The 25,198-nt window shown below is 47.5% G+C and overlaps 1 protein-coding gene and 1 long non-coding RNA gene across 2 annotated transcripts in view; one reads left to right on the forward strand and one right to left on the reverse strand.

Moving 5' to 3' along the window:
- Positions 1-17,671: 17,671 nt before the first annotated feature.
- Positions 17,672-22,717, reverse strand: LOC105524022. Its single transcript, XR_001003687.1, has 2 exons — positions 22,296-22,717; positions 17,672-17,922 (listed from the first exon to the last, which is right to left on the reverse strand). It is a non-coding gene; the product is annotated as an uncharacterized LOC105524022 (long non-coding RNA).
- The window catches only part of ZSCAN22 (zinc finger and SCAN domain containing 22), a 26,060-nt gene continuing 23,364 nt past the window's right edge, over positions 22,503-25,198 (forward strand). The window contains exon 1 of the mRNA XM_011959102.1: positions 22,503-22,587. The gene's annotated coding sequence lies outside the window, so the exon portion shown is untranslated. The remainder of the gene's footprint in view (positions 22,588-25,198) is intronic.

Below are 25,198 nucleotides of genomic sequence, written 5' to 3' on the forward strand. Positions count from 1 at the left end.
CCCTGAGTAGCTGGGATTACAGGCACCCGCCAGCACGGCCAGCTAATTTTTGTATTTTTAGTAGAGATGGGGTTTCACCATGTTGGCCAGGCTGGTATCAAACTCCTGACCTCATGATCTGCCCACCTCAGCCTCCCAAAGTGCTGGGATTACAGGCATGAGCCACTGTGCCCAGCTGAGCCAGAGGTTCTTAACTGGTGGTGCTCTTGCCTCCAGGGCACATTTGGTGACATCTAGAGACATTTTTGGTTGCTGTGCCTGGAGGAAGGGTGCCACTGTCATGTGGTGGGTAGAAGCCAGGGATGCTGCTCAACATCCTATCGTGCCCGGGACGGCTCCTCAACAAAGGATTCTCTCGCTCCAAATGTTAGTAGTGCCAAGGTGGAGAAGCCACCTGGGTAATACCCAGCCCAGAAATGCAGCGGACATTTTTAAAACTTCAAGCCGGGTATGGTGGCTCACGCTTGTAATCCCAGCACTCTGGGAGGCTGAGGAGGGCGGATCACGTGAGGTCAGGAGTTTGAGACTAGCTTGGGCCCGTGGTGAAACCCCATCTCTACTAAAATTACGAAGGTTAGCCAAGTGTGGTGGCACGTGCCTGTAATTCTAGCTACCTGGAGGAGGCTGAGGCACGAGACTCGCTTGAGCCTGGGAGGCAGAGGTTTCAGTGAGCCGAGATCGCACCACTGCACTCCAGCCTGGGTGACAGAGCAAGACTCTGTCTCAAAAAGCAAAAACAAAAACAAAAACAAAAAACTTCAAATGGATTGATCAGGGCCAGACTAGAAATCATATAAACTTGATTTTAACAGATGGTGTCATTAGCTAGTTTCTACATGATGTACTTTTTAGTACATCCTTTACTGTTTTGCAGCATTCATAATTGATGTGAAATAAGGAAGATAATCCATTGTTGTTATTATTAGTATTATTTTTTTTGAGACAGGGTCTCACTCTTTTGCCCAGGCTGGAGTCAGTGGTATAATCACTGGTCACTTGCAGCCTTGACCTCCTGGGCTCAAGTGATCCTCCCACCCCAGCCTCCCAAGTAGCTAGGACCACAGGTGTGTGCCCCCATTCCTAATTTTTTTTTATTTTTTGCAGAGACAGGGTCTCACTGTGTTGCCAAGGTTGGTCTCAAACCTTGGCATCCCAAAGTGTTGGGATTATAGGCATGAGCCACTGTGCCCAGCCACTTATTTTTCTGAATAACCTTTAAGGATTTATTGTGGACATTTTCAAACATGAGTAGTATGTTTTTGCTGGTACGCCCACCTACCTCCCCCCCACTCTCCTGCCCTGGATGTATATATAACCATGTTCGTCCACTGGGACAAAACCATTTCACAATCATACTAAGCTGTCATTTCGCATTTTTGCTGTGCCCTGATAGTGTGAAAGCCATGGCGGGTAAAACTGCCGAGCCTGAGTTCAAAGCAGGGCAGTAGCCCTGAGGGTGTTCATATTCTTCTCCACTGGGCATTGCAGTAAAGAAAAAAGAATTCCACTTAATTTCTTTTTTTTTTTTTTGAGACAGAGTCTCACTCTGTTGCCCAGGCTGGAGTGCAGTGGCACGATCTCGGCTCACTGCAACCTCTACCTCGCGGGTTCATGGCATTCTCCTGCCTCAGCCTCCTGAGTAGCTGGACTACAGGCGCCCACCACCACGCCCGGCTAATTTTTTGTATTTTTAGTAGAGACGGGGTTTCACTGTGTTAGCCAGGATGGTCTCGGTCTCCTGACCTCATGATCTGCCCACTTTGGCCTCCCAAAGTGCTGGGATTACAGGTGTGAACCACCGCACCTGGCCCTCTTTTTCTTTTTGAGATGGAGTGTTGCTTTGTCACCCAGGCTAGAGTGCAGTGGCACAATCTTGGTTCACTGCAACCTCTACCTCCAAGCAGTTCTTTTGCTTCAGCCCTCTGAGTAGCTGGGATTACAGGTGAGCGCTACCAGGCCTGGCTAATTGTTGTATTATTAGTAGAGATGGGGTTTTACCATGTTGGCCATGCTGGTCTCAAACTTGTGACCTCAAGTGATCTGCCCACTTCAGTCTCCCAAAATGCTGGGATTGTAGGCGTAAGCCACCACGCCTGGCCTACTTTCACTGAATTTCTGTGATGACACAGGAAAAATTAATTTTGTTAAATCTCAAGTAGAACTATATTGTCATTATCACATCTAAACAGATATCAAATATCTAGTGTTCAAATGTTCTGGGTTGCCTCATAAATTTTGTTTTGTTTTCTATTTGTTTCATGGTAATCATAATCTAAACAAGATCCACACAGTGCATTTGGTTGGAATTTTTCTTTGTTTTTTTTTAAATAGAGACTTGCTGTGTCATGTGGTTCACTGCAACCTCCCAGGTTCAAGCGATTCTCCTGCCTCAGCCACCCCTGTAGCTGGTACTACAGGCATGCGCCACCACACGCAGCAAATTTCTTGTTTGTAGAGGTGGGGTTTTCCTACATTGCCTAGGCCAGTTTCAAACTCCTGGGCTCAAGTGATCCTCCCACCTTGGCCATCCAGAGTGCTAGGATTACAGATGTGAGCCACTGCACCCTGCCAAACAGCAATTTGAATAACCGTGTTGGAATGTCTGAGCGTTGGAACTCATTAGCATCAGAACTTCCCGTGTCCGTTCTTCCTTTTTGGATGCTGGGAGTGTCACAACTCAGTCATTCAATCAAAGCAGAGCTTCCAGGATGCCAGAGCCCGCTTTGTGGTTCATCTCCAGAGGTTCAACAGGACACTGTGGACGGCCCAGGTTCGTTTCTCTGCACTTACCTTTTTGGGGTTGTCCTCAAAACATTGCCTGTGTCAGCGCTCACTTTTCACAGCAACTCTGGCCTCCTCCCTTGACCTGTGCCATTTCTGTCTCCTTAGATAACCTTCCATTCGCATAGCTAAACGCTGCGTCCTCAGAGCCTGCCACAGTAATTGTTCTGTGAGTTGGTACCATTTTGTACCATTTTACAGACAGTCACAATCAGCCACAGGAAAAAAGTTAGTAGTAACTAGAACAAAAGTGACCAGCCCAAGCTAGGAAGTGGTGGCGTTAGAATTTGATGTCAGCACCCAGCTGACTGTGGCTTAAACAGATTAGGCTTTGTTCAAAGGCTTTCTTTTCAGTGGCTCAGCTGTGTCATAGCCAATGTTTTTTGCAGTTCTCTCAACCTTTCCATCGTGGTCACAGGGAGACTTCTATGGCTCCAGCCCTTGCATCCACAGTGAAGGCTGAAAGAAGGGAATGGGCAGGCCAACACTTATCTCTGATGATGTTTAAAGGAAACACATTCCCAGAAGCCTGCAGCACATGGCCCCCTAAGTCCCACTGGCCACGGATGGGTCAGGGGGCCACCTCTAATAACAGCGGGGCTCAGAAACCTCGTATTTGCCTTTCTAACCTCTGTGGTGGAGACAGGTAGGAGAGAAGTCTTGGGAAGTGGATGATGGAGGCAGCTAGCCGTATCTGCTGCGTTTCTCCTTCCAGCTCTTGGGAGAATTGCTTGTGCTCCCCATTCCCTTGGGGCAGCTCACACCTCAGACCCACTGTCCGCCCCTACTGCTTCACAGAACCCACTGCAACCACCGTCCAGGGCACCACCTCTGGTGTCGTCTCTCATCATCCCCAGGACTGTGAAGCCTGCTAACCTCTCTGCAAAGCTCCATCTCCTTGCTTTGTGGGGGTTCCTTCCAACTCTTCAGGGACTTCTCAGCCTCCCGTCACCCCTCCTAAATGTTGGGGTCCCTGGGGTCTTGTCCCAGAGTCCACCTTGTGCTCCACGCCCTCCCCAGGTATCATCCACATCCCTGGCTTTGTGCTGCTCTCTCCCAAATCAGTCTGGTGCTTCTGAGATTTGGGCTTCAGACCCAGATAAATGCTGCGTGCTGCTGGGCAGCTCCCCGAGGTGTGCCGAAAGCTCCCCAAACCCAGCCTACCCCAAACAAAACTCATTTTCCACCCAGACTAGTCTCTGCTTCCCTGATCCCTTTCCTGGAGGCTGTTTCCACTCGCCAACCCTTCATGGAAGCCAGAAAATCAGTCATCAGTCTTCTTGACCTCTCCCCTTCCTCACTCCATGGAGTTAGAGGTCCTGTTGATTTTGCCATGTAAACATTTCAGATTTGCTTACTTCATTTCATCCCCACTGCCACCAACAGGGCAGGACGGCCCTAAGAGGAGAAGCAATGTGCTACCAAGCAGCCCAGCCAGAATGTGAACCAAACAGTCTGGTACCAAAACCCTATTCGTGATCATTCCTCCTGTCTGCTCCACCAGCAGTTTGGGGCACAGGCTTGGGAATCCAGATAGGAAAGCCCCTGCCCTCTGAAGCAGTGGGACCAACAGGGACAGCATGGTTCTAGACAGCTGTGGAAGTCAGGCCTGTGATTGCCTCATTCCCTCCACCTTGGCCCCCAAAACGGCCAGTCCTGAAGGGGTCACAGTTGATACTTGTCTGAGAGGGCATGGGGTTGGCTGAGGTTATAGCAGCCTCACTGGGTGGTAAGCTGGGATTAAGCAATCAACCGGAACTCAGCGAGCCTTGAGTTCTCAACGTGGGTGTGGGAGGGTTCTTATACGTCTTCTGTGGAGGGCAGTTTTATCAGTCTGTAAATGACAAATACATAAACCCTTTGGCTCACCAAACCTGCTGGGAATGAATCCTACATATATATTTATATGTGTGCAGGCTACATGGTTTTCATTATGCTACTGATGTTAAAAGTAAAAATTTAGAAACAACCTCCTTGTCCACCATGGGGAACTGGCTAAGTCATTTATGGTGGAATGGTGATCATATTCGTAAAAATGAAGACTCTATATACAGCTTGAATATTCCTTATTGAAATGCTTGGGACCAGAAGTGTTTCAGATCTTTGCATATTTTCTGTTTCTCATTTCAGTTCACATTTTCTAAACATGAAATTCCTACTGATTTCCTTGTAGATATTTTGAAACAGAGAAGAAACTCCTCTGTAGAAATTACTGTTAACTAGGGAAAAGACATGGTTTTTTCTGTTTGTAAAAGTAATGCGAGTTCTTTGTAGCAAAACTTGGAAAATACATAAAAGTAAAAATATATATATATAAGAAAACTTGTGTAAAATTCCTTATACTTTAGCCATCCATAGATGGTCCTTACCATTAGGATTTTACTAATTTTCCTTGCAATTTTTCTTAAAATACACATGTGTGTCTACACATACATATAGTGTACACTAAATTTTACATACACACAGAGAAACATATATGTGTATAGTTATCTTGTGTTTAGAAATTTGGAATCCCTTCTAGTTCTCTTGTAACATGTGCTTACTATATTTTGATTATTTTCTCTATGAATTTCATGTAGCTTTTTAAATGAACTTCCAGGAGGATTGTAACAATGTGCTCTCCACCCAGTATTTTACCAGCCTTGAGTTTTCTCAGAGGGGGCATTGGAGGGGTTCTTATACATTTCCAGTGGGAATGTGAAGTGATACAACTTCTGTGGAGGTCAGTTTATCAGCCACTATGTAAATTACAAATACAGGAACCCTTTGTCTAAGCAAACCTGGTGGGAATGAATCCTACACATATATTTGTATGTGTGCAGACTGTTTGTACATGGTTTTCATTACGCTATTAATTTTAAAAGTCAGAATTTGGAACCAACCCTCCATGTCCACCATGGGGAACTGGCTGAGTCATTTACGGTGGAACGGAGATCATAGCCGTAAAAATGAAGACTCTTCACACAGAGGCTGAGTATCCCTGATCCAAACTGCTCGGGACCAGAAGTGTTTCAGGTTTCAGATTTTTGAATTAGGGATCCTCAAACTATGCTAATGTGAGAAAGAGCTCCAAGATAGGTAAGTAGATAAAAGCAAGGTGTCAGACTGTAGAGTATGTTTCCATTTATGTAAAGAAGAAACAGGCTGGGCGGGGTGGCTCACGCCTGTCATCCCAGCACTTTGGGAGGCTGAGGCAGGTGGATCACCTGAGGTCAGGAGTTCAAGACCAGCCTGACCGACATGGTGAAACCCCATCTCTACTAAAAATACAAAAGCCGGGTGTGGTGGTGCACACTTGTAATCCCAGCTACTCATTAGGCTGAGGCAGGAGAATCGCTTGAACCTGGGAGGTGGAGGTTGCAGTGAGCCAATATTGTGCCATTGCACTCCATCTTGGGCAACAAGAGCGAAACTCCGTCTCATTCATAAATAAATAAATAAATAAGAAACATTTGTTTATATGTACACACAATCTCTGAAAGGGTAAAACTGTCAAGCATACTGGTTGGCCAGGAGAATTGGGAGGACAGTGATGAGGAATAATTTTCATTCTTTATCCTTCTATATTTTTGGAATTTTTGAAACATGTAAAATTATTACCCGTTCAAAAAATAAATTTAAATTAAACAAAAATCTTAACTCTTTCAAATTAAAGTAAGTTTGATAATTTCTGTCATTGTTTACTGTCTGCGTCCCCCACACAATCTTCACATGAGCAGAGACTGTGTGTCTTGGTCATATTCATACTTGTTCTATATATACTCATGTGTGTGTGTTTGTGTGTTCAGTTGACAGAAACAGTTGAGTGTAAGACAGCTTTAACTCGACGATACCAAAGATGTAAGATAAAGGTCCCTGGAAGGTGGCTGTAGCGCATGCATACATTTCCAAGTTACTTTTTAAAATTTCCTGTATCAGTGAGCCCCAATTATGAGAGCCCCCTACATACAAGTTGTAGCCAACAGCCAAGTCCATTTCCAGTGTTATTTGCATGTCCTCCAAGGTATTCAGGTTGTTTCTGCAATGGGTAACTGGAAAGAAATCTGTTTCCAGTCTGAAAAAGCAGTCTCCCGTAGGTCTCTTGTAAGGAAATCAACACGGACATCTTCCAGAATGCACTGTACAACATGGTAGCCACTAGTCATGTATAGCTATTTAGATGTAAATGTGTTTTTTTTAAATTTTATTTAAATTTTTTTTTGTCTTTCATTTATAGCAACAGGGACTCACTATGTTGCCCAGGCTGGTCTTGAATTCCTGGGCTTAAGTGGTTCTCCCACTGTGGCCTCCCAAAGTGCTGGGATGACAGGCGTGAGCCACTGCACCAGGCCGATAACTGATAGAATTTTTTTTTTTTTGTGACAGAGTCTCACTCTGTCACACAAAAAAATAATTTTTATCTGTTTTTATTTTTATTTATTTTTTGAGACGGAGTCTCACTCCATCACCCAGGCTGGAGTGCATTGGCATGATCTCGGCTCACTGCCAGCTCCCCCTCCAGGGTTCACGCCATTCTCCTGCCTCAGCCTCCCAAGTAGCTGGTACTACAGGCGCCCGCCACCATGCCCGGCTAATTTTTTGTATTTTTAGTAGAGACGGGGTTTCACCGTGTTAGCCAGGATGCTCTCGATCTCGTGACCTCGTGATCCGCCCGCCTCAGCTTCCCAAAATGCTAGGATTACAGGCGTGAACCACCGTGCCCGGAAATAGCTGATAGAATTTTTTTTTTTTTTTTTTTTTGAGGCGGAGTCTCGCTCTGTCGCCTGCCCGGACTGGAGTGCAGTGGCCAGATCTCAGCTCACTGCAAGCTCCGCCTCCCGGGTTTACGCCATTCTCCTGCCTCAGCCTCCGGAGTAGCTGGGACTACAGGCGCCCGCCACCTCGCCCGGCTAGTTTTTGTATTTTTAGTAGAGACGGGGTTTCACCGTGTTAGCCAGGATGGTCTCGATCTCCTGACCTCGTGATCCGCCCGTCTCAGCCTCCCAAAGTGCTGGGATTACAGGCTTGAGCCACCGCGCCCGGCCAGCTGATAGAATTTTTAAAGACCCTTGTGATGATCTGACCGTGGTAGGAATAGGGAGGGGTAACCCGAGTCAGTTTGCACATTGGGAACCTCCTCACTGGGTCATACAGGCCTTTTGTGTGTAGATGGAATTATCATGTCCCACACTGTACCCGGGCACCTCCCTCGATTAAGGTGATTTGCATCATGCAGGGCCTGCCTATTATTAGGGAGTCTCCTGAACATACGAATGTATAGGGACTGCATACACCTGTTGCTCAATTTCTAGCAAAATGGCTGGAGGTAGGGGATAAATAAATGGCATTCACACGGTGTAATGCCATGTTTCAAAAAGTTTTCAAAAATCGTTCAGTGGAGAAATGTGCAGGGTCAGTGGAAGAAAACAAGTGTGTAAAATTAGATTATGATTGTTTTATACTCTATACGGACAAGCCTAAATTGGAGGGCATTTTGGAAAACTCGCTTGGATACATGAAAACTGCCAAGATGATTATAAAGAAACAACAGGATCCATTCTAGATTGAAAGCAACTCGATACAGTAGAGTGTAATGCGTGTTTAGTTTGTGCTTGAATAAAAGATGAAAACTACATAAGACATTGAGACAACTGGAGAATTTAGCATACGGACTGGGGATTGGGTACAGGCTTCAATGTCGTTACTTGGGTGAGTGGAAGAACGTACCTGTTCTTAGGGGACATCTGCTTAAGGATATACAAGGTTGGGGGGGGGAATATCTCCAAACGATATACTTTTATATCTATGTGTGTACATGTGTGCGCGTAGAGAAAGAAAAAAGTACGCTGTATATTCCAAAGAACATATAAAACCATGGATGTCAATATAATTCCCTTTACGTGCGCTGCCTGCGCAGAACCGACAGGTTCTGACCATCTGCAGCTCCCACGCTCCCCTTCCGGCCCCGCAGCGCTGGGAACTCCATTTCCCAGAAGGCCTTGTATCCCGTGCATGGCCGTTTCCAGGCAGGAAAGCGAAGGGCCTTCTGGGAGGTGAAGTCCTGGGCGGCCGCTGGCCACCAGGCGGAAGTGCGTACCGGAAGTGCCCGCGGCGGTGTGTAAGACGCGGCCGGGCGTGCGGACTATGGCGGGGCCTGGCTCTGAGGAGGCTGCCTCAGTGGTGAGTGGTGTGTGGAGGAGCGGCGAAGGTGATTGATTGTGAGGGATGGAGAGGCGCCCTGGGCTGAGAGTGGCCGGTGGGAGTGAATGAGTGGGCGGGTGGGACCTGTGAGGGAAACGCGACCCCGGGTCAGCGGGGACAGAGGCGCGCGGGGTGCGTCCTCGAGGGCGCGACCTCCCGTGTCTGGCCAGGTGTCACCGCTTCTGCGCCCCTGGGAGGGGCGGGTCCTGTGCTGCAGGCCGAAGGAGTGAGGGTCGTGACCAACTCGGTATACCACTGGAGGCTCTGTGAGCAAACCGCAGACTGTTCTCCTGAAAGCAGGATGTCGGCAAACTGACAAACTGCCTCTGCCCCCAGAAGGAATGCTGGGGGGCAGTCACGCCCCACGTCCCGGGCTCCTTGAGGTTGTCTACAGGAACATCTGGAACCTGGTGAACAAAGCCAGCAATCATGTGGGCCTGTGTTACATCCAATAGCTGACCGACAGTTCCCCCTTCCTCCCGGTTCACTCTACCTAATAAATATGAAGGGCTGTAAAAGCTCAGGGCCCTTGTTCCCTAGAATCAAGGAGCCCCCTGACCCCTTCTTTCAAACAGATCCTTTTGTCTTTGTCTTCATTTCTGCCTTCGTCCTCCGTTTGGTCCAGAAGCAACCCTGACAAGTAGTGCCCGACCGAGGACCTGAACCAGGAAGGTCTGCCAGAGCAGAGAAAGTGAAACTGATTAGAGGACCTAGGAACCCCTGGAAGGGAGAGTCTGCAGGTGGAGAATATAAGGTCAGTTCCCTGAGGAGTTTCTGAATCAGGGTAACATGGGGCAGAATTTGTCTATTGAGGAGCAACATTATGTGCAGCTGCTTAAAGTTTTACTTAATCTGGTGCTCAGGTTAGTTCTCAAACATTAAGCTTTTACAGGAGGTTATTACACATAACCCATGGTTTCTGCAGACAGGTACCCTGGCTGTGGAAAATTGAGACCGAGTAGGAGAAGGATTGAAACGAGCTTATCAGAAACCTCTTAAAGTGGATCCTTCTGTTTCTCTGCTTGGGGTTTGGTCTGTACTGTCCTCCTGCCATTGTCCTCTTCTTATTCTGCCGGACAGCAGGAGCTATGTTCTGAATCTCAAAAATGGAAAGAATCTTTTGTCTCACCAACAGTGCCCATTGAAAATGATAAACAGGAGAGGGAGGATGAGAACTGGCCTGTACTGCCCCCAGTAGCAGAAATAGAGACCCCAATACAAAAAATTCTGCATGCTGCAGCCATAGCTGGCGAGCCACTAGGACCTTGTGCTTTTCCTATCACCTTAAGCCCTGATCCAAATAATCCATAGCAGTTTATTCATGAACACACTCCAGTAAAATTTAAATTATTGAAATAATTAAAATCTAGTGTGGTTAATAATGGAATACAGAGCCCATTTACTTTAGGATTGTTAGAATCTGTATTCAGCGCTGTGTGCTTCCCACCCTTTGATAGAAAGCATTTAGCTTGCACTTGTTTGTCCGCTAGTGCATATCTGACATGGAATTTAAATTGCCAAGAAATGTGTGCAGACCAGGCTAGACAGAATCTTGCCGCTGGACGTGGGAATATTACAGAGGAAATGCTGTTGGGTAGTGACTCTTATTCAGACCTGGTGCAACAATTGCACTTCCAGATGCTGCTTACCATCAGTGTGCCTTGGCCACTAAGCACGCCTGGGTCACCATTCCTGAGAAAGGGGTCCCAGTACAATCTTTTCCGCATACCATGCAAAAATCACAAGAGCTCTATGCACAGTTTATTGCATGGTTACAACAGGCAGTGCAGCGTCAAATGCCTCATACTGCTGCTGTGAAAATGCTTACTTTGACCCTAGCTTTTGAAAATGCAAATGCAGACTGTAAATGTGCATTAGCACCTGTGAGATGTACAAAGAGCTTGGGAAATTTCCTCAAAGCCTGTCAGGATGTGGGAACTGAACTCCATTGTTCAACAATGTTAGCTCAAGCAATGGTTAATTTAGTAGTGAACAAATCTGAAAAGGGCCAAGGGTTGAGCCCTAAAGTGGGAAAATGTTATAATTGTGGAAAAATTGGACATTTCAAAAAAGAATGCCATCAGACCTCTAGGCAGAAGAGATCTTATAATGTAGTACCTGCTCCGTCCCCAAACACACACACACACACACACACACACACACACACACACACACACACCAGGATGCTGCCCTTGCCATAATAAAGGAAATCATTGGGCTAATCAATATTGCTCAAAATTTCATCAGAATGGCACGCCGCTGTCAGGAAATGAAAATGGGGCCTGGGCCCAGGCCCCTCAAACAATGAGGGCATTCCCCATCCAGGCCACAACCCCGCTACAGGGGTGGTTTCTGGAGGAACATTGACTCCCTCTCCTCTGGAACACCCGGGAGTGCAGGATTAGATCGCCCAGTCAGAGAAAGGGTCACGTTAGTTGGAGGAGACAAACCCACCAAAATTCCCACCAGCATTTGGGGACCTTTGCCAACAGGATATAAAGGATTAATTTTAGGCCAAAGCCATCTTAACTTACAGGGCATTACTGTGGTCCCCGGGATTGTTGACTCTGATTATGAAATGGAAATTCAAGTAATTGTAATGTCACAACATCTTTGGGTTTTTAAACCTGGGGAATACATTGCTCAGCTATTGCTTATTATTATTATTCTCTGCAAATTACACCCTTCTTCACAAAAGGAGAAAACAGGAAATCAAGAATTTGGGAGTACAACTACACAGGGAATTTACCTATCCCAACCCATAGCTTCTAATTGACCCACCTGTGCAGTGCAAATTAAAGGAAAGAAGTGCTATGGACGTGTGGACACGGGAGCAGATGTTTCAGTAATATCCAAAAACAATTGACGCCCATCTTGGCCCCTGCAATTAACTTCTACATCCTTAGTGGGAGTAGGAACAGCTCAAAGTGTTCAACAGAGTGCTGAAATTTTACTTTGTCTCGGTCCAGATGGACAGCCGTGTACTTTTCAACCTTATGTTGCAAATCTCTGGGGCTGAGATTTACTTACAGCATGGGATATGAGACTTACAAATGAAAAGGTTGATAATCCAGGATTTAAAATATTGATGGAAATGTGATATCAGAGTGGGAAAGGCTTGGGAAAGTTCCTACAGGGAAACCCCAATCCAATATCAATAACTGGGCAAACGGATAGGACAGGGCTAGGGCATCAGAATTTCTGATAAGGGTCATTGATACTTCTCCACCCACTGCCTTGCTGCTCGAGTGGCTGACTGATAAACCTGTGTGGGTGGATCAATGGCCCCTATCACAGGAGAAACTGACTCAACTCCATCAGCTGGTAAGAAAGCAGTTGGATGCAGGATATACAAAAGAATCAGTGCTTGGAATTCACCAGTATTTGTGACCCCAAAAAAGTCAGGAAAATAGCAACTGCTGCATAATTTGAGAGCTATTAATGCACAAATTAAACCAGTGGGTGCATTACAGCAAGGTCTGCCATCCCTGGCAACCATTCCAAAAGATTAGCCTCTTGTAGTAATAGATCTTAAAGACTGTTTTTTTACTATACCATTACACAAGAAGGACAAGCCTCAGTTCGCCTTCTCTGTGCCTTCTGTTAATCAGAGACAGCCTGTCTCTCATGATCAATAAAAAGTTTTATTACCCCAGGGCATGCTCAACAGTCCTATGTTCTGTCAGCATTTTGTAGGAAAAGCATTGAAGGAGCCTCAGAGTATGTTTCCCACCGCCTTCATCATTCGTTATATGGATAATATTTTTTTGGCCGCTCCTGCAGATCAAGTGTTATACCAGTTATTCAGAGAAATAAAATGGGCTTTAACTCAACGGAATCTCAAAATAGCTCCTGAAAAGGTGCAAACAACCTCCCCATACCAGTACTTAGGTACTACTGTTACTGAAAAAAGCATTTAGCCTTAGAAAGTAGCTCTTTGTAAGAACAAATTACAAACTCTGAATAACTTTCAACAGATATTAGGGGATATTAATTGGCTGCACCCAATGCTAGGTATTGCTCCTTATCAACTCACTCATCTCTATCAAACCCTCCAAGGAGATTCTTCATTAGATTCCCCTCGGCAACTTCCTAAGGAGGCAGAAGCTGAATTACAGCTTGTAGAACAGATGCTTCAGCAACGACATGCCTCCCGGCTACAACCACAAAAGACTTTGCTTTTGTTTTTTCTTCCTACCCCCCATTCTCCAGCAGGACTTTTAGGTCAATTCATAGACAAAATTATAATGGTAATAGAATGGCTTTTTTTATCCAAACAGTAAAATCTTTGCAAGTTTATCTTTCTTTAGTCACACAACTTATAGCAATAGGCAGGCATAGATCAAAAATGCTTACAGGATATGATCCTGATAAAATTATTGTTACCTTGGATTCCCAACAACAGGCTGAGGCCTGGAGGTGTCGACTGCATGGCAGATCACTTTCCCTGATTTTGTAGAAATAATAGATAACCATTATCCATCAGACAAAATTTTGCAATTTTATAAAACTCACCCTTTTATTCCCCCTGTGATTACTCATCACAAACCAATTTCAGGTGGACAGACCTATTTTACCAATAGCTCTTCCAAAAGCTGCACAGCCATTTATGGACTTAAACATACTCAAATAATAAAGACCCCTAGAGTTTCAGTTCACTCCGAATTAATGGCAGTTATTCAAGTTTTAAAGCTCAAGCTTTATTTCCTGTTGTCTGTAATTCAGCCTATGTTGTAAACATAGCTAGTTGCATTAAAACTGCCACTATCAAGAGCACCTTAAAACCAGAACTGCGGCCGGGCGCGGTGGCTCAAGCCTGTAATCCCAGCACTTTGGGAGGCCGAGACGGGCGGATCACGAGGTCAGGAGATCGAGACCATCCTGGCTAACACGACGAAACCCCGTCTCTACTAAAAAAATACAAAAAACTAGCCGGGCGAGGTGGCGGGCGCCTGTAGTCCCAGCTACTTGGGAGGCTGAGGCAGGAGAATGGCGTAAACCCAGGAGGCGGAGCTTGCAGTGAGCTGAGATCCGGCCACTGCACTCCAGCCCAGGCGACAGAGCGAGACTCCGTCTCAAAAAAAAAAAAAAAACAGAACAGCTTAACCTATTTCTGAGACTCCAAAAAGCTGTTTGCTCTCATGCTGCCCCTTTTCATATTTCTCGTATCTGATCTCACACGCAGTTTCCTGGGCCACTATCTCTAGGTAATGATACAGCAGATAAATTCATCAGTTCTGTATTTCAACAAGCCCAAGCTTCCCATGCTTTACTGCATCAAAACACCTCTGCCCTTACTCGTTATGTGTCATCTGCCTCGCAGCCAGGTTCGAGCTGTTGTACAAGCCTGCCCCACTTGCCAGCATATCCCTGGTGTTGCACCCGTGGAAGGATGCAACCCATGAGGCTTGGCTCCAAATGAAATCTGGCAGATGAATGCTACATATATAGAGAGAGCAGCCTTTGGCAAAGTCCGCTATGTTCATGTACCTATAGACACTTACTCCCATATATTACACGCCACATGCCAAACTGGGGAAACAGCTGGTCATGTCTGATGATATTGTCTGTCATCATTCACCCATCTGGGGGTCCCTAAACAATTTAAAACTGACAGTGGACCTGCTTATGTTAGTCATGCTTTCCAAATTTTTTAAAATCGTGAGCAATCAATCATAAAACAGGAATTCCATACAATTCCTGAGGGCAAGGCATTATTGAGCGGGCACATCAAACACTATAACGTATGTTGAAAAAACAAAAAGAGAATAGGAGACCAATTACCACCTCAAACAAAATTACATTTAGCCTTGTTTACTACTATTGTTATTTCTTTTTTGAGACGGAGTCTCGCTCTGTTGCCCAGGCTGGAGTGCAGTGGCCGGATCTCAGCTCACTGCAGCTCCGCCTCCTGGGTTCACGCCAGCCTCCTGAGTAGCTGGGACTACAGGCGCCCGCCACCGCACCCGGCTAATTTTTTGTATTTTTAGTAGAGGCGGGGTTTCACCGTGGTCTCAATCTCCTGACCTCGTGATCCACCCGCCTTGGCCTCCCAAAGTGCTGGGATTAGAGGCGTGAGCCACCACGCCCAGCCACCTTGTTTATTTTAAATTGTTTGACTCCTGGTATGGAGGGCAAGACTCCAGCAGAACGACACTGGCAAGTGCTAGAGGAAAAGCGGCAAGTTTATCCAAAAGTGTTATGGAAATCCCTGGAAGAGGGACAATGGAAAGGTCCGGTGGATTTGCTGACGTGGGGACGAGGGTATGTTTGTGTTTTACAGGAGATGGACAAACCGTGTGGGTGCCCTCCAGGTGTGTGTGACCATGGAATGGGAGACCAGAGGGATCCATGGTATTCAACCATGGGCCTGTTCCCTCCAGTACGAGCCATGAGCCAGCGGAATCTGAATGCGAAGACAGAACAAGGGCCGACCGGAGTCACAATGACATCCAACCCCATAACATGGGGACAGATCAAGAAAACTACACAGGAAGCTGAGAAACTGCTGGAGCGCCAGGGTCAGGCAAAAACCCCTGACTCCATGTTCTTGGCCATGCTAGCTGTAGTGTCCTGTGCGGTATGTTTCCCCTGTGTGGAGGCAAAAACATATTGGGCATATGTTCCTAACCCACCAGCAGTGCGATTGGTACTCTGGAGTGACACTCCTCCTGAAACATATCATGATCAGGGAGCGTGGGCACCAGGACCCGTAACTCCCCCTGACACAGAACAATAGCATCAATTACACCGCCCCATTGGAAGGACTCCCTTTATGTATCACCACGGATATGTCACTCAGCTGCAGCTGTCTTGCAGTCCAATCTTTGGCATGGTTAAGTCACCACGGAAAAATTATGTATTCATTAGGCCTCAGCTCCATTAATGTTACTGGTGTGTTCACCAATCACTCCCGGCCCCGTCACTCAAATTGTATTGATTATACGGAATGGGCTCCCTTTGATATTTCTCACCCCTCTCCTTGGACCCACTGTCTTGGCCCCTTGGCCAGACAACTCTGTGTGAATGGGAAACATTGACTGGGGTCCCCGTGGCCATTTAGATGGGAGAGATGAAAATCAGATCTTTTGGCACAAACTTCACTGGCACTGGTGGCGGACTTTCAACACCTCTTCGCCACACCACACTGGGATTCAATCCCCCAGTTGGCTGGACAACTTGCTTGGCACGGGACAGGCTTTAGCCCGGCCTTACCTTAGTGGCGTCATCTAGGAAAAAGAGGCCCAATTCAGGAATCAATATGGAAAGCAACACTCCCATTTATGAATAACAGCATCTGGGTCAGAACATTATCCAATAATAGTAATATTACTCAACACAGTTTTAATATCACCTTTGTAAAAAATATTACCAATTTATGGTTTGTGGGGTTTTTTTGTTTTTGTTGTGGTTGTTTGAGATGGAGTCTCACTGTGTCACCCAGGCTGGCGTGCAGTGGCGCGATCTCGGGTCACTGCAGCCTCTGCCTCCCGGGTTCAAGCAATTCTCTGCCTCAGCCTCCCGAGTAGCTGGGATTATAGGCGCCCACCACCACACCAGGCTATTTTTTGTTTTTTTGTATTTTTAGTAGAAATGGGATTTCACCATCTTGGCCAGGCTGCTTTTGAACGCCTGACCTGGTGATCCACCTGCCTTGGCCTCCCAAAGTGCTGGGATTACAGACGTGAGCCACCACCCCTGGCTGGTTTTTGTTTTTTTGTATTTTTAGTAGAAATGGGATTTCACCATCTTGGCCAGGCTGCTCTTGAACGCCTGACCTGGTGATCCACCTGCCTTGGCCTCCCAAAGTGCTGGGATTACAGACGTGAGCCACCACCCCTGGCTGGTTTGTGTTTTTAATCCCTATGTTTTTCTAGCATCTAAGAAGGAGCAACTCCAAGTAAACATCACCCAACTGACTTGTGACTCTTGTCAACTGTATCACTGCCTCAATCGTAGCACAATACAAACACACAGCATCCCCACTCTAATAATTCTGGGTCATATCCCTGGGTTATGGATCCCTGTCAATTTATCCAAACCTTGGGCTGCCACCCCTGCTTTACATTTTGTAAAACTCCTTACCCAGCTCACTCATCGTGCACATAAAGCCTTAAACATAGTAATTTTTACTGTAATCTCAGTCACACTAATAACCTCAGTTGTAGTGTCCTCAGTAGCACTACATAGTTCTATTCAAACAGTCCAATATGTAGAAAATTGGACACGTACAGCCAACCAGGCATGGATGCTTCAAAATAAAATTAATACCGAATTACAAACAAAGGCAGCAGTGTTAAAGACTACTGTTCTGTGGCTGGGAAAGCAGGTACAAAGTTTGCAATTGCAGCAGCAATTGCACTGTCATTTCAATCATACTCATATTTGTGTGATCAATTTGGAATAGAACCAAAGTGAATATCCATGGAACCTTGTAAATGCTCATTTGCAGGGAGCTTTTACATCCAATATTACTTTTGATACCAGTAACTTACAGAGTAAAATTCTTAACTTGAATAAGCAAACTCAAAAATAACAGCCCTCTTTTAGAAGCTTAAACAGAATTCCAGCAGGACTTAGAAAGTCTCAACCCCTGGACCTACTTAAACATAACCTCAATGTCTCTTTTAGAAGAATAATGCTGTTATGTCTCTGTTTTTTTGCTCATAGTCTATAGGATCGGGTGAACCACCAACCAGCAATTGAAAGCTGCACAGCCTGAAATTACCTTTATTCAATTAATGCAAAAACAAAAAGGGGGAGATGTTGGAGGCCGAAGGAATGAGGGTCGTGACGAACTCAATATACCACTGGAGGCTCTATGAGCGAACAGCAAACTATTCTCATGAAAGCAAGATGCTGGCAAACTGACAAACTGTGTCTGCCACCAGAAGGAATGCTGGGGGCAGTCATGTCCCAGGTCCCATGCTCCTTGAGGTTATCTACAGGAACATCTAGAACCTTTTGAACAAAGAAAGCAATCATGTGGGTCTGTGTTAAATCAAATAGCTGACCGACAGTTACCCCTTCCTCCCTATTCACTCTACCTAATAAATATGAAGGGCTGTAAAAGCTCAGGGCTCTTGTTCCCTAGAATCAAGGAGCCCCCTGACCCCTTCTTTCAAGCAGATCCTTTTGTCTTTGTCTCATTTCTGCATTTGTTCTCCTTCATTCGGTCCAGAAGCAACCGTGACAGTCCTGCATGTGTTGATGCCGCCTGTCTGTGCAGGTGTGACCCCAGGTGTGTGAGTATCCCTTATACCTGTTATCATCACTGCCTATTTGCTCTTCCTCCAGCCTCTGGCAACCACTAATCCACGTTATGTGTCTAGATTTGCCTCTTCTGGATACTTCATATAAATGAAGTTATACGATATGTGGTTTCCTGTGTCTGGCATTTTACCACTGAACATGTTTTCAGAGTTCATCCATGTTGTAGCATGTATCAGTTTTTCATTCTTCTTTATGGCTGAATAATACTCCATTGTAGGCTGGGTGTGGTGGCTCATGCCTGTAATCCCAGCACTTTAGGAGGCCGAGGTGGGCGGATTATGAGGTCAGGAGATCGAGACCATCCTGGCTAACACAGTGAAACCCCGTCTCTACTAAAGAATACAAAAAACTAGCCGGGCGTAGTGGTGAGCGCCTACAGTCCCAGCTACTCAGGAGGCTGAGGCAGGAGAATGGTGTGAACGCAGGAGGCGGAACTTGCAGTGAGCTGAGATTGTGCTGCTGCACTCCAGCCTGGGTGACAGAGCAAGACTCCGTCTCAAAAAAAAAAAAAAAAAAAACTCCATTGTGCGGATATACCACAGTTTGTTGACTCATTAGTTCATAGACATTGGGGTTGTTGCCAACTCTTCTGATATTATAAATGCTACTGCTGTGAACATTCATGTACAGGTGTTTGTGTGGATGCATATTTTTAATTTGGGAAGGGGAGGCCATGGATGGGACCTAGGCTTGTGAAGAGCATGGCCTGGGTATGTCTCTCTGTCCCAGGAGCGCCTGTGTGTGTGGCCGTGACCACACCCTCTCCTTGCTGCCTGTGCTCGTTAGCCGTGCTTCATTTCCAGAATCCCAGGCCTGGGTCCCTGAAGTCAAAGCCAGGAGCCTAGAGCCGCATTGGTGTGTAGGATCAAAGAGAAGGTGGCAGTGGCCCTGGAAACAAACCTGTCTCTGCCAGAGTCACTAGCAACCTGGGACCTCTGCCCAGGACTGAGACCTCAGGTGCCCCTACCCTGTAGCTGCTGAGGCCAAGCAATGTGGAGACAGAGCAGCGGGTGAGGTGATGGAGCCTGAGGTGCCAGGTGAGGTGGATGGTGGGGTGGCAGTCACAGTGGTATAGGGGGCAGGTACAGGGCTAGATATTTTCAGAAACCAGATATCCCTCTAAAACACACCCTGCTTCTGCTTCCTTCATTCCACTGCCCTGCCTTCCTCAGCCTGCTCTAGGCCACTACCTCCTCACAGTTCTCCTGCCTCCCACTGCCCCCTTCATCACTCTCCACTCAGCACTGGGTAGAGAGGGTCTTTTACCCCTGACTGGTCAGGCCACCCCTCACTTTAAACCCTCCATCACTGCCCAGGCCATCAGAGTATGGTTGGCAAACTCTTCTGTAAAACACAAGCAGCAGGCTGGGTGCAGTGGCTCATGCCTGTAATCCCAGCACTTTGGGAGGCCGAGGCGGGTGGATCACCTGAGGTCAGGAGTATGAGACCAGCCTGGCCAACATGGTGAAACCCTGTCTCTACTAAAAACACAAAACATTAGCTGGGCATGGTGGTGCACGCCTGTAATCCCAGCTACTCAGGAGGCTGAGGCAGGTGAATCGCTTGATCCCAGGAGGTAGAGACTGTGGTGAGCCGAGATTGTACCATTGCACGCCAGCCTGGGCAACAAGAGCAAAACTCTCTCAAAAACCAACCAAACAAACAAAAAACCAAGCAGCAAATGTTGTCAGCTTTATAGGCTCAGAGGGAAAACCAAGGATGTTACAAAGGTACCTGTCTAACAAGAAAAACACATGTCCATACATTTTATTAATAAAATCCAAAACTTCATTAAATGTAATTCATTCCTTAAATTAATCAATGAGCAAAAAGCTTTTCCCAAGAGGTTTCATTTTATAGACAGGAAACAGACCCCAAGGGATGTGAGCAGCCCAGAATCACAGCAGAGAGTGGTGAAGATTTGATCCCAGATCTGACAGACTCTACCAGCATACTTGCCATTCTCAGCTTAGGAATAAGATCGGGAGGAAGGTGTAGGTACTGGGCAAATCAGGGCCCAAAGAGTCTGTTCAGTACTCTTGCCTCTGTGGGAAGGAACAAAAGGCCCCACGTCTGCCCTTCCTTCCTGGGAGTCTCTGTTAGGACCTGAATTCAGTACAGCTGGAATGATCAATTTTTCTCTCTTTAGAGCACTCACCCACTTGACATCTCACTTTGTTCTCACATAGTCCTCATGTAGGTATCCTGTGGCTGCTGTCCTTGAAACCTGATAGCATGGAGCTGAGGCCTCAGACTATAACAGGGCACATAATTTTGCATGAAGTTCAAGAAGAGGCTGGGCTGGGCGCGGTGGCTCATGCCTGTAATCCGAGCACTTTGGGGGGCCGAAGAGGGTAGATCACCTGAGCTCAGGAATTCGAGACCAGCCTGGCCAACATGGCGAAACCCTGTCTTTACTAAAAACACAAAAATTATCCCGGCATGGTGGCAGGTGCCTATAATCCCAGCTACTCGGGAGGCTGAGGCAGGAGAAGCGTTTGAATCCGGGTGGCAGAGCTTCTAATGAGCTGAGATGGCACCATTCCACCCCAGCCTGGACGACAGAGGGAAACTCCGTCTCAAAAAGAAAAAAAAAAATTAAAAAAAAATTAGGCTGGGACACCTTTTCCGAAAGGGCTACTTACTACCGGGGAGCTGTCTAAGGTGCCTAGCCCTGCGCCGTCCAATATGGTAGTTATGATTAAATTCAAATAAAATTACAAGTTCCATTTCCCAGTCAGACCAGCTATGTTTCTAGTACTCAGGAGCTACATGGGGCTGATGGTGCCATATTAGACAGCACAACTCCAGAACTTGTCCATCCTCACAGAACATTCGAGAGTTTAATTTAAATGCTAGTTACACAGGGCTGTGCATTTACCAAATTCACTCAGCACTTGTACTTCTGTAAAACATGTATATGTAATTTTGAAAGCACAAAGTTTCACATCTCCGCCTGCCGGTCACTTTACCAAACAACCTTTGGTTTAACTTCTCTGTGCCCCAGTTTCCCAACCTGTAAAAGAGAGTAATGATAATACCTCCCCTTTGATTGGTTGAGAGTACCACCAAAGGTGTTTGCTGGCTGGCCTGACCTGCAGGAGGTGCTCAAGAAAGGGGAGCTGCTGCTGTCATTTGGTGGAAGTGGGTCCCCTTATTTGGCTACCAGGGCCTGAACTCTGCCACATTCCAACACATCGTCCCCATGTTAAGGAACTCAGCATCACATAGCAAGTCCTTGAGAAGCCCAAAGCCAGAGGCAGTGTGGGGGCAGCAGCACAGGTGGCTGTGGCTGCCTATGAAGACCCAGCCTAAGTCCAGAGGAGGCTCCCAGAGGAGGTGGGGTGTCTGTGTGGACGGCTTTCTGTGATAGAGGCAGGCGTCTGAGGCACAGCTGTTAAGCATCAGATCAGGAATCCTCTTTCTGTGGAACCCCAAGGCCAGTGAACCCCTTGCCCTTCCTGGGAGTCAGGAGCGGAAGGAGGGTGTGCAAGTGGCATGGCTCCCTCACACTCACACAGGCACCCTCACCCTCAGCCCTCACACAGCCACCCTCACCCTCACATAGACACCTTCAGCCCTCACACAGCCACCCTCACCACCCTCACCCTCACATAGACACCTTCAGCCCTCACACAGCCACCCTCACCCTCACCCTGACACAGGCATCCTCACCCTCAGCCCTCACAAAGGCATCCTCACCCTCAACCTTCACACAGTCACCGTCACCCTCAGCCCTCACACAGCCACCCTCACCCTCAGCCCTCACACAGCCACCCTCACCCTCACACAGACACCTTCGGCCTCACACAGCCACCCTCACCCTCAGCCAGCCATCCTCAGCCTCACACAGGCACCTTCACACTCAGCCCTCACACAGCCGCCCTTATCCTCACCCTCACACAGCCACCCTCAGCCTCACACAGCCACCCTCAGCCCTCACACAGCCGCCCTTATCCTCACCCTCACACAGGCATCCTCAGCCCTCAGCCCTCACACAGCCACCCTCACCCTCAGCCTCGCACAGGTACTGTCACCCTCAGCCTTCACACTTCTCTCACCTCCAAGTCCCGCCTTTCGCGCATCCCCTGCTGCTCTCCCACTCAGCGCCACCTCAGTCCCACAAAGGCGAGGCTGGGATCCCGTGGCCCGCTTGCTGACCAACGTCAACTATAATTCCCAGCAGGCGCCGCGCCTGGGTACGCTTGAGCTTCCGGAGGACGCCGGGAATTGTAGTCCTGGCGGGCCTGGGCCCGTGGGGCGTGCTGGGAGCTGTGGTCCGGGTTGGCCGGCGCGCAAGCTGGCTCGTCTCTGCGGGCACCCCCGGAAGGGTCCGCCGGCTGTGCTGGTGAGGTGGGTTTCGGGTGTTCTCCGCCCTGGTCCAGGTCAAAGGGGAGTACAGCAGGTCCAGAAGGCGCGAACGTCTGGGGTGGCCAGAGCAAGATGCGGGGTACCTCCCAGCGGACAGAGTGAGAGGCTGACTAGGGGCCGTGAATAGACGGACTGCGAGTGCCGGACACAGGCGCAGAGGATGTGACGGACTGACGGACCCGGTGTGGACGGACCGGGTGTGCACGGACCGACGGACCCAGTGTAGACGCACTCACAGACCGAATGTGGTGCAGACTGACACACTGAGTGCCGGACGGACCGACGGAGAGAGTGTCGGATGGACTGAGTGACCGGTGTGGGGCGGGCGAAGTGTGTAGCGGGCGGACAGATAACAGATAAAATGTAGAACCAGTGGCCTGGGAGGGTGTGGGACGGACCCGTTATTGTGTCTGATAGACAGTTCTGCGTGTGACACCTCCTGTGTGTGTATCTGACGGGTTGCAGTATGTGATTCTGATAGGTTGAGTGTAACACTAACCACGGAGTGTGTGACTGACAGAGATGGTTGCCATTTGAGACTTTGTAGATGGGTTGTGAGATACTGTGAGAGGGTGAGTGTGTGACGGTGTCATTTCAAGTGTGACTGATATTCTTTATGTGTCCTTGAGATGGTGACTAAGATTATGAATGACTGTGATCAGAATAATACTGTGTGACGGAAATGCTGCGAGGGCCTGTGTTTGTGTTTGTTTTTGAGACGGAGTCTCGCTCTGTCGCCCAGGCTGGAGCGCAGTGGTGCAATCTCGGCTCACTGCAACCTCCGCCTCCCGGGTTCAAGCGATTATCCTGCCTCAGCCTCCGGAGTAGCTGGGATTACAGGCGCCCGCCACCACACTTGGCTAATTTTTGTATTTTTGGTAGAGACGGGGTTTCACCATGTTGGTCAGGCTGCTCCGGAACTCCTGACCTCAGGTGATCCACCAGCCTAGGCCTCCCAAAGCGCTGGGATTACAGGCTGAGCCACCGCGCCTGGCCAGGCCTGTGTTTATTTGACTGATTATAGGTGACATTGAGAAATTTCCTGCGTCTGGGTATTTTGAAGGCTATGGCTGACAGACCGTACCTGAGATAATATGTGTTAATATAGGAATGACTGAGATTTTTATCAGGGAGACTAAAACTTGAGCTATCCACAAACAGTTTACCAAGCATATGAGAGAGGATTTATGCTTTGCCATGTCTGCAGCTGAAATTGGGTGACTATTGGTCATTCAGCTGGGCTTACGGATATGTCCCCCAGTGTGTGCTTATGTGTAGCAGGGGGCTATGGAATCCATACATCTACTGCATGTTTACTGTGCACCAGGCCTGTGCTGGACCCTTGTAATAAATCGCCTCACATAATCTCATAGCAACCCTCTGAGGTAGGTACCATTATCAGGCTTGATATAAGCCATGTGTGAGAAATGAAAAGAACCACCCTCCTTGGTTGGTAAAGCAGCTGTGGATGGGGAACCTCAACCTGATAGGAGTTGAGGTTGGCTGATGAGGCTGAGGAAGTTTCACATACATGTATTTCAGAGACTGTCATGAGGGATTTCTCCAGAACAGGTGTTCCAGGGGTGCAAAAGAGAACTTGCAAGCTGTTGCTGCATCTATTGTCATCCCTGACACCCATGTTCCTCCTTCCCCTCCCCTTCCCCAGATGATTCCCTGCATTGGTGGGTGACTATGCTTAGCCTTTCCTGGTCATTCCATTTGCTTAATGCCTGTGTATGGTGCACCTGCTATAGCGCAAGTCCTGTGTACTGTGGCTCCAGGACAGCCCAGCCTCTCTGAGGAAACAGTACAGAGCTAGCGAAGGGTTACCCAGGGCACTCTGGGAAGAGGACTTAGACTAGTACCAGGTATCTGGGATGACACCTGAAGAAAGTGGCAGCTAAGATGAGGCCTAGAGAGCCCAGAGAAATCAGTCAGAGAGGGATCTCAGAACTCAAGAACAGCAGGGGCAACAAGGGGTTTAGGAAGGCTATGAGAGACCCAAGAGAACTTTACAGCGCAGTGAAGGGGCATAAACACAGCTTTGCCAGAGGTTGCCAGAGGTCACCAGCTGTCACCAAAAGGCTTCAGGATTGGGGTCTTGTTTTAGAGTAACGTTCTCTTCTTCCTGTGCCCAAGGCCATTGCTCTTTCTCAGGCCTCCTGCATATCTGTCCAGGGTGACTTCCTTGAGCAGAGACTCCAAGCACACTGAGTGTCCTGGCTGACATTGAAGGAAAGGAAACAGAAGAACTGCAAATACTTAAAACTGTGGGAGTCGTGGATGCGAGACGGAGAGGCTAAGTCTTTGAGTAAGGAGTAGTATGTGGCCAAAGCGAAGTGTTGAGGTCTCCTAGGAGAGGTTACACTTAATTCAGGGTATTCTTCCTAAGAGAAAACAAGTTCACTGTGGGAAGTAGAGAATGTCCAGAAAAGTAATACAGTAGTCACCCCTTGTGTTCAGTTTTGGTGAGTATAGTACAATATTTTGAGAGAGAAAGACCACATTCATATAGCTTTTATTACAGTATATTGTTATAATTGTTCTATTTTATGAGTCATTGTTAATTTCTTTCTTTCTTTTTTTTTTTTTT

The sequence above is a fragment of the Colobus angolensis genome, unplaced genomic scaffold (genome assembly GCF_000951035.1).
Source record: "Colobus angolensis palliatus isolate OR3802 unplaced genomic scaffold, Cang.pa_1.0 Scaffold480, whole genome shotgun sequence".
Lineage (NCBI taxonomy): Eukaryota > Metazoa > Chordata > Mammalia > Primates > Cercopithecidae > Colobus > Colobus angolensis.